The 6,191-nt window shown below is 38.0% G+C and overlaps 1 long non-coding RNA gene across 1 annotated transcript; it reads left to right on the forward strand.

Annotated features, from left to right (window-relative positions):
- The first annotated feature begins 2,741 nt into the window (after nt 1–2,741).
- Nucleotides 2,742–5,598, forward strand: LOC307022654. Its single transcript, XR_013803470.1, has 3 exons — nt 2,742–3,405; nt 4,106–4,184; nt 4,768–5,598. It is a non-coding gene; the product is annotated as an uncharacterized lncRNA (long non-coding RNA).
- Nucleotides 5,599–6,191: the final 593 nt, after the last annotated feature.

Below are 6,191 nucleotides of genomic sequence, written 5' to 3' on the forward strand. Positions count from 1 at the left end.
ACTCGACTTGTCGGAATTTGAGTGCTCAAAGTGCGCATGTGCGTGCAGCGTGTGAGGGCGCAGCAGCTGCACAGATCGTCTGTGTAGACTCATTTTTGAGTAATGTTCTGTCTCTGACAGCAGTACACACTGAGACAATATGTTTGTGGATTTCAATTTATTATGTTTATTGAGTTTGCATTTATTGATATAGCGTTCCAGAGTTATATTTATCTAGGCCACCTACTATCTGTACATCATAACTAAAAAAAATTAAAAAAAGACTCCAGCCACCAGGGGGTGCCGGGCACCCCGGGAACCCCCCCAAACTTCGCCTATGGGGATAAGTGGCATAATAGCCTATAAATTAAGAATACTCACTCTGATGGTCATTATATTTGGAGAGGGAAATACCAGGTGGCTGAACTACATCACCAACTAGTCAGAATAAGAATAACCCAATAAAATAAAGTGTATTATTTCTAAATTGCAAGCCTCTAAATCATAGGTGTACATAGTACAGGTTTGATTGAAACTGGAACCTTAATTCAAAGTACAGTATACAAATAATTAAGAATGACAAGCCTCTAAATACAGAGAAGCTTGACAGTGGAACACTCTCTGCCACTCTGGTTTGAGTGACAGCTGCATGTTTCAAAACACTGTAGCCAACTGGGCAGCAGCAGCCAATCCAGCAGCAACCTTTCCCGCCCAAAGCGGTATCCATTGTCCATATCAGAGGGAGAGGGGCTGTGGATTGACAGTTCTGTTCCAATTATCAACCTCCTGAAGAGAAATATGGAATTTCACAAGATTGAAAGAAGACACCAATCTATGATGTCACGTCATCAATCAGATCATCGATTCTATAATATCATAATATATTTCCTTACCTGAGTCAGCTTCTCAAGCCGTATCTGGCCGTTCAACACTTACTGTAGGCTACATTGTCACACATACTGTATGCAGACGTATTATTTTAAGCAACACATTAGGTTGACGAAACACTCAACTCAAATGTAATTAAAGTCAGATCCACTCGTGTCTTAGATGGGGCAGTAATATCATAAACCTGTTGTACGCTTTCAAACACTCTGTAGTTATTTTTTAACCAGTTGTTCTTCACCTTGTAGGTGCAACTATGTGGCTTGTATCCTGGATTATATGTTTAAGTCATGGATGTGTAAAGTTCATATTTGTCTAATATTAGTTTACTTTTCATTAATCAGGGTTCCTGAAGGTATCGCCAACTCAAATGTAAGACTTTTTAAGACCTTTTTAAGACCACTTTGAATAGAATTTAAGACCTATTTCACGGCAAGAAAGTATGAAGGAAAATTGCTATGAAAGAAGAAATACGTCCCATAATTACTTACAAAGTAAATGTATTCATGTTCAACATAAGAACAATGACTGAACATAACAGCATAACAGTACAGAACTGTGTTAGCCAAAAAGTGTGTATGTGTGTTAGGGCTGAGCAATTAATCGTGTTTTAATTTTGGCCTGCCACAATTAGGAAAACAACATAATCGAAAAAAACTATTATTTAGCTTTGCTAGGTTGTGACATTGCACTAGAACATAATTTGATCTAATTCATTTTAGCCTAATTTATTTGTATTTATCATATTTACAGGTTTAGTAGCTTGTGGAAGTGCCCTCCAAAATATTTGTTGATCTTGTTTATTGGTATTTATTATTTTGATATTATTTATTTAAATGTATAATTTAATTAATTGTTGTATTGGTTTTTCAGTTGAATTATACGTTCAGGGTAATCAACAGTTAAAAAGATACTGTTCAAATTATACACATTATGTTTTAAAGTTCAATAAAGGGATGCTTTCAAAGTCAATGAATAATCGTATTTAATAATTGTGATATCAATTATTGACCAAAAATAATCGTGATTATGATTTTTGCCATAATCGAGCAGCCCTAGTGTGTGTGTGTGTGTGTGTGTGTGTGTGCGTGTGTGTTTGGGTGTGTGTGTGTGTGTGTGTGTGTGTGTGTGTGTGTGTGTGTGTGCGTGTGTGCGTGCGTGCGTGTGTGAGAGAAAGAGTGAAAAGAGCTATTGTTTGTTTGTAGCGTTTATTTAACCAGGCGAAAGCCCCTTGAGATCAAAAGATCTCTTTTTCAAGGGTGACCTGCTATATTCAGAGCTCTGCTGCCTTGGCTACAATCTTTCATCGTTGCTGTTGTATGATTGGTGTTTAGCTACGGTATTTAGCGTCTACAGCACCTCCGCTTTTAGGGTTGACGTAGACCCAAACGTCGCCCGTAGGTCCCCCGGTGTTGTTGCGGGAGCTGCTCGGAGCTGCTGCACTAGCTAACGCTAAACTAGCTAACGCTACATTAGCAAAACAAACGCCAATTTATTTAGCAAAAGGTGCAGCGGGCTTCAAACACGTTCCCCTCCACTGGTTTCAACCAAGCACTAAATTCGATGTTTTCCAACCAAATACGGTTGAACTGACACTTCCCCATATTTATTTGTAAGTAGATTTGAAGATACCTGAGTTTCTGACTGCCGCTAGCTGAAGTTTGGTTGCTAGGTTACTAGCTGGGTGTTCTCCAATAAGGGGCCGGGAGAAACAAAGTTAATGATTACTGGTTCCATGTTGATTTATTTCAATACAAATTGTTGGGGGGAACTGAAAGGCTATTACCGTCCTGGTTACTTTGCAGCCCGGACATTTTCCCCAAAACACATTTAGACGCGATCGCAACAAAGAAGTACCTTTCAAATCCTATCATTTTTAAGACCTTCTAAATCATATTTAAGACCTTTCTTATTTTTTTGGTCATATTTAAGACCTTTTTAAGGCCTTAAATTCAGATTATCAAATGTAAGACTTTTTAAGACCCTGCTGGAACCCTGTTAATGAAGTATGACGCTGCGCTGTCAGTACACTTATCCCTGTTTGTTTTTGGTCAAATGTTGCTAACCCCGCCCCTTTCAAGTGAACACACTCTCAGCTGGAGAGAGAAACCCTGGCTTGATTTACCGAGTTGATAACCAGCGTCGTAGGACAGCGTAGCGAGATTTCGTTTGTAAGGGTTAGTTAAGATAACTCAAACATATCCAGGGTCTGTTGAACTGGCTTCGTAGTACAGGGCACAGGTGGCTGCATAGCAGCGCTAATGTCAAAGACACAAACATTATACATTATATTTTTATTTTACCAGGATGCAGTGACAAAAATATTTGGGAAGGCTTAGCCTTCCCTAGCCTACAGTGCCCGCCGCCCCTGTCTGTCAAGTGACTGCTGCTGTTAGCTTCTTGTCTCTCTGCTCCTCCGTGAAGCTAGCTACAGGGACTCTGCCTGCTCAGTTCATCCAGTTAACACAACTTGACCCCGGCCGTGTTTGTTTGTTCTTCATGCTTATATATCGGACTATTGTGCATGAATGCGGTTTTGCGGTAAGTGAAATTTGAGTACTTTATTTATGTTTTAATGATTTTAATCAGCTACGTAATGAATGTTAAGGCTTGGATTAGCGTGTAAGCGAGTGGTAGCTACATCGGTGCTAACGATGCTAATCGTAGCCTCCAAGTTAAAATCATAGACTATATATATAAAGATTAAAACGAAATAGACAAGTGTTAAGCGTTAAGTGGGATAATACTGTACAAAAAACGGCTTCTGTTTGAGTTTGATAAAATAAGGTCATCCTTGTAACTCAGAGATATTTTTATTATGTAGGTAGGAACTGTATGCATCGCTTAGGTTCATTTAAAATTGGCTATGCTCAAGTATGTAGACAAGCTAATGTCGAAGTAGTGTATGTGAAATCAACCTCACAAGATGTGTGTATATTACAATTATTAATGTCATATTTCAAGATGATTACTTAGATATTACAATATGGTTGGTTGAACTGGAGTTCATTATTGAGCTTACACGTTAACGTCACAGTCATCTGAAGAACGAACCCAAACCTTGTTGTTTTTAAAATTCGTATCAAATAAACAGTAAGCATTGGTGACACAACTTCCAAAGTTACAGTAAAATAAAAAGGACCCTGACTCGGACAATACACAATCCAACATGTTCAACAGAAGAGAAGCAGTTATATTTTTTGTACATATGGTACTTTACATATATATCTGTTTGTTTAAGGTGTCCAGTTGATGCAGACAGGCTGGACCAGAGATGAGAGACGGAACTGGACTCCTCACAGCAGTGAACTTCAGCACAGGTATAAAGACTCTATTTTTCCTACTGTACAAAGAATCAAGAAAGATATTGATTTAAATAAATGAAGTATTGACATTAATACACTGATATACATTCCATTAAACAATACTACATACTAGATCACCTACACATCAGTTAAGTTGAGGGTTTTTTCCATGCAAAAAGTTACATTTAGATGTTAACAAGCAATATGATTTTGCCAGCTTTCTAATTGAATGTATTGAAGGCAAAGATATTTAACATATAGTGAGAACTGCTACTATTTATCTCTGAATATTGTCTGTAAAAAACGTGGTAAAAGTTATTCTTTCAGTGAGACAACAGAGCAAGCTTCGACAGTTGCACTACGTTTTGATAACAGTTAAATGTTATTTTTGATAATAACATATATTTCAATGTTGATGAACTTCATACTGTTCATTCATAATCTGATTGTCTTTGTAGCTCACTGTTGAAATAAAAAATAAAAACATTAAATTACAAAATAATTATATATATTAATTATAATTAATAACACACCGCTTTCATAAATAACACACTTGTTCTGCAATAATATGTTTTATTTTTCCTGTAATTTTTCTTAGGAAAGGACATGCCTGAAAGACACAACTCAATATTTTCTCCTTCTCTGAGGGTCAAGAAGAACATCCAAGAGGAACATTAAAAGCTGATGTTGTGAGATTTTAAGACCAGTACAGGACATTCACTAAGAAACTACTTTTATTGCGAAAACACAGTCAGCTGATCAAATGCAGCTATTTCCACATCTACACTCCATCAGCTGATTATTTCTATTCGCCTCACTTTATGAGCTTCACATCAAACATGTTTTAAATAAAAAGCACATATGGACGGAAGGTGTAAACCTATTAAATGTATAAGTAAACACATTTAGTCAAATAAAGTGACAGACTAGGCTTGTGCAGTTGGTATCAGCTATGCCCAGCATGGGCTCCTCCATCAGGCCTGGTCCTCCTCACAGAGGAAAGACCCTCAGTCCTCTCCAAACCAACAGACAGGACGTCCATCACACGGAGGTTTCTCCCTGAAGTCTCAGCAGCTCTCTGGACACCACGCTGTTTCAATCCGTCCACACTGAATATGAGAGGGGGAAAATGAAAATAATAAATGCTTTAGACAATAAGAAATATAAAGTTGACTGTTGAGTTGCTCCGTTTTTTTAGATTGTCAATACTATTACTGTATAACTAATATCTCAGGTTAAGAGGCACATTCAAATAAAGATTGGTCTTTAAATACATTTTGTCTTTTGCATTGTTTGTCTAAAGTCAAGGATCTAGAACTGGTACTTAGTTTTAATGATACAGTCTGGTTATTATGCTGTTTGGAGGAGGCCTCACAGGTAAGAGCACTAACTAGCTACCATCACATGTACCTTAGCTTGACTTAAATGTATTAAAGTGATATCAAATATAAATAACTAATGTCATGCAAACATATTCATATTTGCTTGATTCCAGTGTGGAATTTAGCACAATTGCATACAAACGTTAAGGGATTGTAAGATTCTGAAGTATTATGCTAAACATTTTTATTTATAGATTTGCTGAATAGTTTCATGTCCGCTTACCTTAGAACCGTAAAATGCGACAGCAGTGTGCAGATGGGGAGCATGTTAGCTTAGCTTGGTAGCTTCAGCTAGCTCTGGAACTTCCAGCTCGGTGGCAGGAGGTCCCGCCTCGGCTCCGCCTCTTTGCCCTTATTTGGAACAGGCGGGAGTTGAACTCTTGACGTCACTGTCGAGCCGTTAGTGTCAGGATTCTCATGTTATGTCACGGTTGTAGTTTTGTATGTCTGGTTATGGGTGTTTTTCTCCTTGTATATTGTCTGTTCCTTCTTCCTGTGTTTTTCCCCTGTCGTTAGTTTCCCTGGTGTGTCTAATTGTCTGATTGTGTTCACCTGTTGCCCTTGTGTTTCTCCTCCCCTGCCCGGCTGTTTCTCGTCTTATGATTACCCCTCCCTTTATTTAGTCTTGTCTCTTCCTGTG

The sequence above is a fragment of the Notothenia rossii genome (assembly GCF_949606895.1).
Source record: "Notothenia rossii genome assembly, chromosome: 10".
In the NCBI taxonomy this organism is placed as follows: Eukaryota; Metazoa; Chordata; class Actinopteri; order Perciformes; family Nototheniidae; genus Notothenia; species Notothenia rossii.